This window comes from Phoenix dactylifera, chromosome 9, assembly GCF_009389715.1.
Source record: "Phoenix dactylifera cultivar Barhee BC4 chromosome 9, palm_55x_up_171113_PBpolish2nd_filt_p, whole genome shotgun sequence".
Classification (NCBI taxonomy): Eukaryota; Viridiplantae; Streptophyta; class Magnoliopsida; order Arecales; family Arecaceae; genus Phoenix; species Phoenix dactylifera.
The window spans coordinates 18,588,720-18,602,571 of NC_052400.1; the positions used below are offsets into that span (position 1 = coordinate 18,588,720).

At 39.4% G+C, this 13,852-nt stretch overlaps 1 pseudogene; it reads right to left on the reverse strand.

The window, feature by feature from the left end:
* Window positions 1-6,075: 6,075 nt before the first annotated feature.
* On the reverse strand, window positions 6,076-11,184 carry LOC103701274 (annotated as a pseudogene).
* Window positions 11,185-13,852: the final 2,668 nt, after the last annotated feature.

Sequence of the window (13,852 nt, forward strand, 5' to 3'; positions counted from 1 at the left end):
TGCCTCTCATTTATAGCGTTTTCCTTGTCTTTCGTGTTGTCTCATCTCCTTTTCTTTTGTGCTGCCTATCTCTTTCCTCTCAGTTACTTTCTTTATTCCCACCACCTTTAGCTTGGAAAACTCCTGTCGGCGAGGCTGGCGGATCGAGCTGCAATCTATAGGAATTTAATAGATTCCCAGTCACATGCGCAACAGCTCGAAGCATACGAAACGGTAAAATTTTGCCCTCATTTCGAAGAGCCGGCTAGTAATCGTGTCATTATTACTCTTCAGAGTTGAATTCAGATTAAAAAAACAAAAGGAAACAAAGACTTTAGGCTGGAGTTTGAATCATTTTGATTTCTTTTACCAGGATTCTCCAAAATGTATATTTGCGAAGAAAAGATAAAGCATTAGATGGAGTCGGGATCATTTTAGAATCTTTCTTCTTAGCTTTTTTTATCAATCATGAGTTCTTAAAAGGATAACGTGTGGTTGGTACTATGCTAGCTGGCTAAGGATATATTCTGTAATTATTAGGCAGAATTCTTTTAAGCAAAATATTGCAGCAAGGGATAGCACTCGCTGACGAGTCAAAATGAGGCGTCTTTTCTAATGGCCCGAGTGGCAGGATGGCGTTTACCCTCTGTATAATTTCATTATGACTAGATTTTAGAGCGGGCCATATGGTATAGGCAGAACTTGCGTGGATCCCATGATATCCATATTGGAGAGAGACATCTCTCTCTCTCTCTCTCTCTCTCTCTCTCTCTCTCCCTCTCCTTCTTTTTTCCTTTTCTTTTTTCTGCAGCACAATGAGGCATCATTAATACAATACGATACATCATATATATATATATATATATATATATATATATATATATATATATATATATATATATGTATGTATATATATATATATATATATATGTATGTATGTATATATATATATATATATATATATGTATGTATATATATATATATATATATATATGTATGTATATATATATATATATTATGTATGTATATATATATATATATATATATATATATATATGTATGTATATATATATATATATGTATGTATATATAGTTTCATAAAACGTTTTTGGTGAAAAAAAATATGAATGAAAGATCCCACTGAATCGAATTTGATCCATGAATCTAAGAAATAGTGAGAATTCTTGATCTCTCTCGATATCTCTCTAAATTCGAAGATCCAGGATTTGAATTGATGTCGTTTCATTGATTCCTCCTTGTATATATATATATATATATATATATATATATATATATATATATATATTGTTTTTATTAAATATTAATCGTATTTACAACAGAAATAAAAGGCAGAGATGAATTACATTATCAAAAGAGAAAAGAAATAGATGCGAGAAAAAGAAACTAAATGGTTTCAAACCAAGTGTCTAATAATCAGTGGAGAAAAAAAATTTTATCTAGACCAAGAAACAGGAGCATTCATTGTCTGAAAGTTCTAAGTAATTTTTCAAAAATTTTCAGAAAAAAATACCAGGATTCAAAATAGCCACAAGCTCTAAATTTTACAGGAGCTTGAGAAAGTCTTTAAAATGAGGAAACAACTAATTTTCCACCACAAATTTTCATACCACGTCTGGTATAAATGAGCTCTATCTATCCCCAAAATAAATAATATGGTTGTATCCATAACTGTAGAACTCTACGGTGCAAAAAAATTTTCAGAGCTGTGCATTACTCAAAAACGAAACCCTACCGGCTCACGTTGTGAAAGTCCTCGATGTAGGATGCTCTGCCTAACTGCACGAGGGTCTACTCTTCCACGATCAACCATCCATCGAACAGCTTCATCGACGTGGGGATATCCGTGTTTAGAGTTGGTGCCTAGATGAAGATTTGTGTGAGCCAATCGTGACGTGCCAACGGGCAGCTGTGCGCAAGAAATTTTCATGCAGGATTGCAGTATATAATATCCGACCACCCTATACCATGTGGCTCCCACCTCTCGGGCTAATCAGTCGCAGGTGCAATGGATGCGATTCCAAAGCTGAAGGATTCGTGGCCCTAACCAAGTAGGATGAGCATGTACCTGAAAAAAAAAGGGGCCGCCCCAAGCATGTAGCCCTCCCCGTCAACCATACAGTCAGTCAGTAGCTATCATGCTAACATTTTCCATTGAGAAATAATACCCCCGAAAGGACAGAGAGTTTAAATTGCTTGTCCAATTGCCTGTTCGATAAGGATATAAAGTTCTCACCTGCCACAATTATTAGGATTCTGAACAATGACTAGCCATTAGATTCTTATCCACAATGGCATGAGATATCTACCCATGCATCTACGTATCCTCATTTTTTTTAATCCATTTGGTCCCTCTGGTTCAATGAACTCCCTGTAGCAGCCCACAGGCTAACTATATATTATTAGTATATGCACTGCACTCGTATCTAGTTAGTAATTCTTTCGTTAGCTATACGAACAAATAAAAAGCCTCTCGCTGCTGCTTATTGCTATACTATATTCCTATGAAAGACAAACTAAAAGGTCCAACCGGCTTCTTTGAAGAAAAGGTGATAGAAATTGACCGACCAGAGGGCAGTTAAGATCGAGTATAGGGTATAGGAAGACTTCTCTGGTTAGCCCAAACTAAACGCACTTCAGCAATGTCATTTTTCCCAATAAAGACGCAGTTAAGCAACGTCAAACCATTCAAGCATACCATTCCACACCTGAACTGAATTGAGCGGTGCGGCTACCAAACCATTCCAACACATGACCCTTCCTGAACCACCACGCCTTGTTAATCCGTACCACTCACCAACCTTCTTCGGGAAACAAAAAAAGAAAAAGAAAAAAATAACACTGCCGGATTCAAATAGCAGCTCCTCGCTCCGCGCCACCATGGGATCCTGCCGGAATATCCACGGTCTGATACACGCTTACAACAATAATTTATTGGAGTGGCTTCGTTTGCATGATAATTTAATCAGGTGACCTACAAATAGGAAATTTTCGCTGTGGACACAATTGGACAAGGGGTAGTTCTATATACACCCCCCCTATTGCTCAGGACACCCCCAAAAACCAAAAAAAAAAACCCAAACTAACCTTTAGTGTAATTACCATATTGCCCTTGAAATTTTCTCAGTAGCCCCCTTCCTCCTCCTCCCCATCCCCCACCTCCCCCCTCCTCCCCTCCACCTCCCCGTCCTCCCCTCCACCTCCCCCTCCACCTCCCCCTCCTCCTCCTCCGCCTCCCCCCTCCTCCTCCGCCACCTCCTCTCACTCCTCTTCCCCCACCTCCCCGTCCTCCTTCCTCCTCCTCTCCACCCCCCACCTCCCCGTCCTCCTTCCTCCTCCTCCCCATCCCCCACCTCCCCCCCCTCCTCCCCTCCACCTCCCCGTCCTCCCCGTCCTCCTCCGCCACCTCCTCTCACTCCTCTTCCCCCATCTCCCCGTCCTCCTTCCTCCTCCTCCCCATCCCCCACCTCCCCCTCCGCCTCCCCCCGCCTCCCCGTCCTCCTCCTCCGCCTCCCCCCTCCTCCTCCGCCGGCGAGGTGCTCGTTGCTCGGGAGATGGCCGGGGAGGTGCTTGAGGCGAGGTTTTTTGGGCGGAAGGGAGAAGCCGGCGGGTGTTTTGGAGGGGAAGAGCGGGGTGGGGGGGTTTGGGGGGTGTAGAGAGCAATTTAGGTGAGGGGGTGGGAAGGGTGGGGGGTAATTTAGGAATTTTTAATTTTTTAGGGGTGTCCTTAGCAAATGGAGGGGTGTAGAGAGTATTTAATTTTTTTTTAATTTTTGGGGGGTGTCCTGAGCAATAGGGGGGGTGTATATAGAACCACCCTTGGACAAGTGAAGATGATCAACAATAATAGAATGGGCGATCCCACATCATTAAAAGCAGGAATCACTCGCGTAAGCAGCACGTTCACATACACATGATTTAATACGCTACTCGACAAGCCTGACAAAAACTACAAGAAGAAAATAAGAATGCTGAAAGAAGAAGCAACCGAGAAAAAGACAGCCCAACGAAACCCAGCTAGCCCGGGGAAATTTCTGGCCACGAGGAGGCCGCCACCCTTTGGCATGGCCCTGAGTAAGAGCTGTCAAAGGAAAAAAGTTCGTTCTCCTCGTGATCCGATAGTCCGAGCTTAGGTGAACTAATTCGATAAACAATTCATTGAGACTGACAACTGAGATTTTGGAGAGTGGCAGGATAAGAAAACATCAAGCAAGGTTTGACAAACCAATCGAACTATCAAAAAGCCAAAGCCTTCAAAACAAGGGACCATAAGCCAATGGTCCAAGAAGAATCATACCGCAGTCCCTTTGTTCAATTTGCATGACTTAATTGACGTAATCAAACTCTACTAAAGGCCTTGTACCTACCTGGAATATTTCTCGGTTCCTTTCTGCACAATCTGCATGATTTTTTGATGTAGTCAAAATCTAAAAGCCTAGTTTGCTTTAATCTGACAGCCAAACCAAGCACCGGGTCAGACAATGGCGAAGACCGCCTCCATCAAAGTACATAACCAAAATTTGATGGGATTAGAAGAGCCTAAACCCTTGCGTATGTGGAGGATTTGAGCTCGACCTTGAGACTCTCTAAGCCTTGCTTCTCATAATCAGTAAGTGATCCCAATCCAAGTACTTCCTCCGCGCCATTCTTTCCCAGCCTTATCTGTAAAACAAAAAAGGGAGCTATATTTATGAGATGCAAGCTGACTCAAAGATCATGACCTAACAACAGATAGCATAGGAATATTTCTACTCATTTTAATCACAGAAGTCTGGTAAAAGAACATTATAGGCATAAGTGCATTAGACCGCGAACTGGTTGCAGAAAGATCACCATCTACATGATAAGTTGCAGGAAGGCATACTTCACTAAAAACTAGAGGGTCTATAAGTTGTATTTCTCAATAAGTATTGACACAAGTGAAACAGGACTCGGGTATCAGGTCAGTTAAGCTGTCTAGATACTTGTTCCACCCAAGTACTAGATATGAGATCAGCAGAGAATCTCATTGTTTGTTTCAGTGCTGAAAAAAAGAGTTCCATACTATTTAAGAAAGATTGCACTTATTGTTATATCATTGCAATTAAGCCCGATTCACTTAATGATTAGAGTAGTGGCAAACAAAGAAGATCAGATAGCAAGTAATACATGTTTCGCTGTGTAAAGAACTAAAAAACTCCTAGTTACATCAAAAGAAAACTAAAGGGAGGCTGGCAAGGATTTCCACTGGGGGCAAAAAGCAAGAAATCAGCTCTAAAGGAGATTCCCTAGGAATCTACTTTGTACTGGTTGGCTGCTTGGGCATGTGCATGTTTTGGTTATGCTTTTATTAATTGAAAAACATTATGCTTTTCTTTCAAATTTTCATCCTCTCAAATGGTAGAACAATTTTCTCTTTTCTTTCTTTCTTCTTATTTTTCCGTGGGGAGGCTGGGGCTTAGGGGTTGCTTATATTGGGCAGCCCTTATTCTTTTGAGAAACCACACTTTATCGAGCTGAATATGTAAAATGGGAAACTCTTTTAAAACCATTGGGAAAAGGATTATATAGAAGACTTTTTTAAGAACAAAAAGGTTATAATGACCATAGTAAATCTCTCCAAGCATGTATATCAATAACTACTCATGAACATGGATAAACCAGAGGCTGCTAAATATTTGTATTAATTCATTAAAATTTCTTAATCAATTGATCAACTACTCTTTTTTTGTGTGTTTTAAGAAATTTTGTCGATCTATTACTCTAATGTTAAATACCCTCAGATGAATCTGCATAATATATGTCAGAGAACACTACTAAAGAATTTGAAAAAGATAAATAACGAACCACAAAAGAATGTCAAAAAATCAAGCAAGCATTTATGGGTTTTTAAATTCAATCAACAAAAAGAAATGAAACAATATATAAAAACAGTTCAATTTTTTAAAATATTTAATCTGTTTTTCTGCATCTAAATGGGATGTACACGTAATTCAGTGCAGCCCTCTATTTTAATTCAACAGTAGCTGCTAGAACTTCTAAACTAACAGTAGCTCCTGGATTGGTTAATGCAAAATTGGAAATCGTAATAATCTGACAACCACCACCTATAATGTATCTTCACAGTGTAACTTATGAATCATTAGATTAGTTCCAAAATATTCTAAAAATTATATTTATTTCATGAAACTTCTAATGTTAAATATATATTATCTAACATCTAAATTTTTCCTGGTCCTTACATTGTCATTGTTCACATCCATTTAAAAGCTCAGTCGACGTATTCATTGTCTAGCATTTTTTTTATTTATTACTCTCAACACTGCAGAATTCCATGTTGGGTCCATATTAAAGATTTATCTAGGCCCTTATCTAAAACGACCAATAGTAAATATCCCTCTCCATACTGATCTCATACTAAACTACACTGCCACTAGCGGCGTACTTGGTTATCGCATTCTAATACTATCTTGACCTCCACAAATCTTATACAATGTAAAATTTTATCCTATCTCTCATGCTCCTAGCCAAGTTGAAAATTTGTAAATCATACAGTCTCTTCAAAGCTTAGCATCGTGATTCTGGGAAAAAGGTGGACAGTATATTCAAGCAGCCTTGGTAAAATTAAATGCAAGTACGAGAAACCTAATATATACTGCCTAATAGGTCCAACTAATGCCTTTTGGCCCCAGCATATAAAAAAGAAGAGGCAGAGGAGGAGGCAAGCATTATCAACAAGGCATCAACAAAACAGGAACCATATTAACAAGTTTATTCAAGTATCTGCCATTGGAAAAACACTCCTTCCCAAACTGGCATCAACAGCACAGCATCCTTCCATCCCCCTGTTTTGCATTTCCATACACAACCTTAATTATACATCAATTTTCAGAATTCTCTATACATCCATATTGGCAATGCTTTTGTTAACAGAAGAAAAGTATTTTTTTGTTCATGATCTTTTTTAGAACTGGCATTTAACCATCAAGTCTGCTGTTTGATGCAATACGTCAGAATTGCGAGTCGTTCAAGAGCCACTGCATTGGTTCCAAAGTCCCAAAATGAGGTCTCAATTTTGTTTTAAAAAATGATTTGGGTAAAACTTCAGAGACCAGTTTTTGACATCTTATGTCTCGCCCTTTTTTATTTTCACATAGCTTAACAGCATATAATACTTCATACTGCTTTTCTCTAATGTGTTCATATGTTGTTGGAGGCATCAAGTAGTGTGTCAAAGTGTCTTCTTTTCTTTTCTTCAGCACTTAAACCTCCTCATATCCATTATAACTGACTGCTACTTCGATGCACACAAGTTACCTAGAGATCAATATAAATAAAAGAAAGCAGGCAAGGGGAAATTTAACATGTTGAGAAGCAGTAATTAATGATGCAATGGTGACTGACGATGAAAACCATTTTCGATCGCTAAATAGAACAATACTTCCCCATTCAATAAAAATATTTATGTCCAAATGAGCATTTTAAGAAATTCTAAGGTCATAAAACACAACAAAAGATAAAAACTGCAAAGATCCAGTTAAAGAATTGTCAGTTAGACTTGACAGATTTTGCTTCTCATCAAAATGCCATATGGAGAAAGGTATAGCATTCATACAAAAGACATGCCTAGACAGCTAAAACAAGGAGGTATCTGCCTCAACATAAGCACACATTCATAATTGATATTGAAAGTAATTTCTTTTCTGATAATGATTTAGTCATATATAAGTTCAAAAATACACTAATTTCATCTTGAATATTTATAGGTCATACCTCGGGACATCATTAAACATTGTAAATCCTCCGCAGCAAATGTAGAATTAGTCACACAAACAACTAAGTAGGCAAGTTAATATAGTGATTCAAGAATCAGCATGTAGCAGAAGTATTATTCATACCTTCCTAATCAGCTATAAGATCGCGGCAATGGTATAAAGAGGACATTTTAAATAATTGAACAAAAATAGAATTACTGAATGAAAGCTATCACATTAAGTATAAATCAGAATGTATCAAAGGACTTTTTTGTAAAAATTGTATCAAAAAAAAATACACATAAGTTTATTGAAATCACCAGGGAGGCAAAGAAAGGTAGTTCAATATGCTTGATTGCACAAAAGAGCACTCCAGAATATCTGGAACCCCATTAAGACCTTTCAAGCATGCATCAGCAAAAGCACCAGCATAGCTGTACCAAATGCTACTGCTTAAGACCCGGACACATACCTATATATTTCTAGACTAACTCTTAAAATCAAAGCCTTGGACATAGGAAATCACATCAAACAGAAAGATGTGCATACAAGGCAAGGAGCATAAAAGCAACATTGAGAAGTAAGGCCAAAAAAACTATACAAATTTCAATTGAAGTATTAGATAAATTGTTGCTTGTCTCATTCAACACAAGACCTATTGACTAATCTGATTTAAAATTTAACTACTTTTGAATCATATGTTATTGTCATAAAAAGAGTATAAGATGCCAATAAAAAAAAGGAAGGGCAGAACGGATATATTACAATGGTCAAGAATTAATTATAACCAGTAAAAAAAACTCTTGTAAGGAAAGACAGAAATGGCACAATGTCAAAAAGTAGTTGCAACTAGTAAAATATTAACACTTATTGTTGCATTATAAGATATCTCACAGAACAGGAGGCATAAATAAATATATCAATATATGGAGGAAGCCATGCTTCTAATCACATTTGGATTTACCTCCCCTACTAGTGAACAAAACAATCAGAAAAAAGTAAACAGAAAGTTTACGAGTATAAAACTGTATGGCTCTAGTTCAAGCAAGATCCAGAAGTAAGGGAAATAACTCTTAAACATCTAGCAAGATCTAGTGGAAAGAGAGAGCAAGGAAAGTTCCTTGAAGAGGATATGAGACAACATTTGTCGATTGAAAAACCCTAAGGTGGCATGATTGATGGCACAACTAACTGTAATAACGCACATAACCCACAGGGAAAAGAAAAAATGATAAAAACAGAAGTATATTCTAGATTCCAGTCTCCAAACAGGATCTAGGATGGTAGTTGATCATTGTTTTAGTTAACCTACATTGCACAGTTCATCTAAATAAAATTCCTGCCAAGGCAGGAAAATGATCATGAACAATTTAAGGAGTGACAATACCAGTTATAACAAAAAGAAAAATGATACACGAGCAATTTAAGGAGTAAAATACAAGCCAGAACAAAGCCCAAGATCTTTTACTCTTAAATGTTATAATTGAACTTTGAGGTCACCAAAATTGCCCTGTAAATTGGCCACTTAACCACCCCATGCTGAAGATTCTCTATGAAATGATTAAGGACTCTTAACATCAAAAAAGTACGCAAAATATATCATGAAACCTCAAACTTGAGAAAAAGAGTAGGAAGGTGGCACTGATTAGCTAATATGAAGAAAAGGATAGAGCCTAAATAAAATAAATATAAAATAATAACTGTGTCAAGAAACTATTTGCCCTTACTCAGTATGGAAACAGTTCAACAGAAAACAGAAATTTTAATAAAATCATATCCTGAGTAAAGGTGCATAATCTTTAAGCAAAATGATAAAAATTCTGACAGCAAATAAGAATCTTGTAAAGGCTAACCTCTTGCAGATAGTAGAATATCAACTTCATCTGATAGCATAGAAAATTATTAGGTAAACTAGATGGCATAGCTTCTGGTAAGAATAAATTTTAATCCACAGTTTTCATTCTTTTTTCATGATTTATCAAAATTTGAGATCGTATGATTAAGCAGCAGTAATATGCATAAAAAACGCCCGTTAAATTAGCAGTTAATAATAAAAACCTCTGACATTGCCCCATTAAATTTCCATAAAAGACAGTAATGCAAGATAAATCAAATTATCGACTGCAAAATTACAAACATACTAGTTAGAGAAAGCTTTAAGTCCAAAACAACTATTGCTAGCCTCAGATATCTTCACACTTACACCATGGACAAGGTTGCAGAGCCTTTCCCAGCCTTTGCTTTCACCACCTCAGTTCCTCCATCTTGCGTCCTCTTATCCTCAGCTGTTAGCCGCATTGCTTGCCGGAATAGCCTGCCAATCAGAATAAAGTAATAACTCAGTCATATAAGAGCTCTGAATGAAGCCAATGATAATAAGAAAAAAAAAAGTCAACAACAATGATAACAGAATACACGCATGAAACAAAGAGACCCACCTGGGAAAACAGAGGCAGAATGGTTATATCGGCAGGCCCACCAACAACAGGTACATTAACCTCTGCAGCGGACAACTTTCACCACTTAAAACCAAAAAGGACACTTTTAGGGGAAGACCACCAAATACATACATAAAAACCAAGAAAAGGCAAAAGCTTTACCCTCAACCGGAACCTTTGCCTTCCCGGCAAAGAAAGTCTTAGCTCTCACCACATCGAGCGTGGTGACTCCGAAAAGCTTCCTTTTATCATAGGTCTCCGCCTTCTTGAACACCTCCGCCGCAATCGGCACCGTCGAATTCACAGGCTTGCCAATCATATTAACAAGTGCCTAAATTTAACCAAAAAACACAATTGTTTGCATACGTTCAAGATGAACGAAATAAAGAAGGGGCAAGAAAAGGAAAGGAAAAGAAATGGAAAGGAGTGGTGGTGGAATACAGTAGGGCAGTACTTGGTTATGGCCGTGCATAGAGGCTTGACGATGCCGGCATTGATGTTGAACAGATCGTCGCGGGTCATACCCGGTTTCCGAGGGACGCCGGCCGGGATGATGACGACATCGAAGCCCTCTAGGGCTTTCCCGAGTTTCTCCTCGCCCATAAATCCGACAACCGACATAAAGAAAAGAGGAATCCAAAACCCTCGATCAGATATTTTCCAGGATTAGGAAGGGAGAAGGAGATGAGAGATGGTACGAGAAAGGGCAAGGGGGGGCCTGGGTGCGCGTGTTGATGTGGCTGACGTCGGCGGCGACGCCGGGGTGCCGGCGATATCGTAGAGGGAAAGGGAGGAGACCAAAGGGTTGAGATTCATGAGGAGAGCGAGGGGATGGCCGATGCCGCCGGCGGCGCCGACGGTTTCCTCCCACCTCCTCTTCTGACGGCGGTTTCAACCGATCGGAAAAGGAAAACCCTCATCTTTCTTTCATTCTAAGGAGGAAAGATGGAAGTAAAAAAGGTTGGAGAAAAAAGAGTGAGGCTGGCACTAGAGGCTGGAGCGGAGGCGACAGCGGGAGAGGGAGGGAAGCCTTTAAACAGAAATAGAAAATAATAATAATAAAAAATTTAATATACCGGCCCTCGCACCATATGTACATGAGCGTAGATCAAAAAAAAGAAGCTGGCAAGGAACGCTCGCACCTTCGGCGAGCGCAGAATATCGCCGAGGTTTGTTGCGGAGTCTGCTCGAGCATTAGCGATGGAGTCCAGACTCACCACCCCTTCAAACATACCCTTGATAGCTTGGAACATCTGGGATTCCTTCTCTGCTCAGACAGCTCCTCGGACGATGTTCTTCACCTAGGAACCCCCACCCCCGAGTTTCCTCAAGGTAAACTTTGACGGGTCGGTGTTGGATGGAGGTACGCGAGGCGGGGCAGGCTTCGTCATACGGGACCCTCACTCAAGGGTAGTGGCAGCGGGCGGTTGCCGGTTGTTCGACATATCAGTTCCAGGGGCAGAGTTGCGAGCTGCCTGGGTAGGTCTTCGCCATGCGCGGTAGGTGCTGCGGACCAGCTCGATCATCTTGGAGGGCGACTTGGCTACACTTATTGGGTGGATTCGGCGAGGCCCGAGTGGTGAGAGCACTGACCACCCTCTGATCCGGGACATTAGGATGATGGTGAGGGATGGCGTGGCCTTTGAGGCCAAGCATGTATTCAGAGAGGAAGGCCAACGGGACGGCGGACTGGGTGGCTGCGTACGTGGCCTACCACTCAGGATACGCCCTGTGGGCAGAAGAGAGGGAGCTGCCATTGGCACTACGTGAGATTGTATATTTTGATTTTTTTGGGTGTATTCGGACACGCGTTGTCTGAAGAACCCGTTAAAGAAGAAGAAGAAGAAGAAGAAGCTGGCTAAAGAAGTAGAAAACATCCTTTTGGCTTCTTCAAAAAAAGCTTTCGGAGTGATGCGCCGCATAGAAAGCTACTCAGCTAGCAACCATGTTAGCCTTTCTGCATGAGTGGTCTTGAAAAAGCTACACTCCACCCATCCATTCTATATCAAGAAGCAAGAAGACCAATAAACAAGAGCAGCTAACATTATAAATAAGCAAGATCTTATACGATGGAACCAGCTAGCTACATGAGGCACTTTGCACGGAGAATTTGTTTGATCTGCAAAATATGTTGGAGTAAAGGTAGGTGAGAAGGAGCACCTGAGCTATTCTGATTTTCCATTATGCCACTGTCACAGAATCTCCCTCCATCCAAATCTATGCGGTTTTATAGACATACATCGCAATATGTATACCCTCCCATCTAGCTCTAAGAGCAAAGATCTAGCTGCTACATGAATGATTTGGTTGGTATGATCATGAAGCAGAAACCCTGCATCAAATTGCCGAATTTCCTACAGACCTGTGAATGCTAAGACGATCGCATTGGTATTGGATGGCAACAGAAGGAGAGAGGTGAGAGGCCGAATTGATTTTCATAGAATTTTAAATTTTGATTCCGTTTCCACAAAGAAGCGTGACAAAAAAATAATAAAAAATAAGCCTTCTAATAATGTTCTTTATACATGCTCGTGCCACGTGATCGGCCAAAATCTCAAAATTATGTGAAACGTTACAAGTAGTGCGATTTCATGGAGAAACCTCAAAGAGAAATGCATGCTCGGATCCCAAAGCTAATATGTAGGAAGATTTTAACTTTCTTTTTGTTTTTTTGATTCCATTTGTTTTTAACACAGGCTTGCTCTTGTTATTATTTTTTTTTGTTGATAAAACCAGAATATATTAATACCAATTTAGAAAAAATCAGTTGTATGAATCAGAAAAAAAAATGTGGAAAAAGTTTTTAAAAAAATATCCGACATAGCAATCCATAATGTAGTTTCTATATGATTAGCAATATATGTCGCTATACAATCAGCAACATTATTAGCTTCTCGAAAAAATATACGTTATACCATGTGTCATATATTAATGGATGAGAAGTATCCGACTTAGATTGTTTGAAGTCAAAACATATTACACACATACCTATTCAATAAGGCAAATCACATGACACGTATCTGTCTATATTATTTCTTTAAATCTTGGGTTCTTCGAAGTCAAACTAATGACACGCATGCCTGTTAAAATAGAGAGACATATCTATCCTTCATGTTGCCATGACACATACCATAGCAGATAGCTATGATGCCATTTTTGCACTATAAAGTTGTGTACCATTAAAGATAGCCACCACATCACCATCTTAGAGGTGGGTAGCCTTATTTGATTCCTAGAATAGCATTATCCTCGAAATATATGGCACATCACCATAATGAAGAAGATGGAAAAGAGTCATCCATCTCCAAAATAGATAATGCGGTGGCTATCCATCATGGGAGGGTGCAAAAATTGCGCCACAAAGTATCCTTCTTCGTGTGGATGGTGAACAGATGCCTATTTGATCTGCCGCACTCAATGGCGTACCCATGTAGACTAACCTATTCCAAGGCACCGAGTCACAATCTGATGGGATTTCTTGGAGAAATCCCACTGCCAAAGGATTAACCCTGCAATCTCATCTCATGGGAAGGCACGGCTCCATATTACGACAGAGCTTTTCTTAGGAATTGGCGCGGAGCAATCTGCTTGTATCCTAGAAAACAGAATCCTGAAATTGTACTGATGAAGTTGCGACAATAAAATTAAGAAACATCAGGTTTCCAAATCACAAACATAGACTGA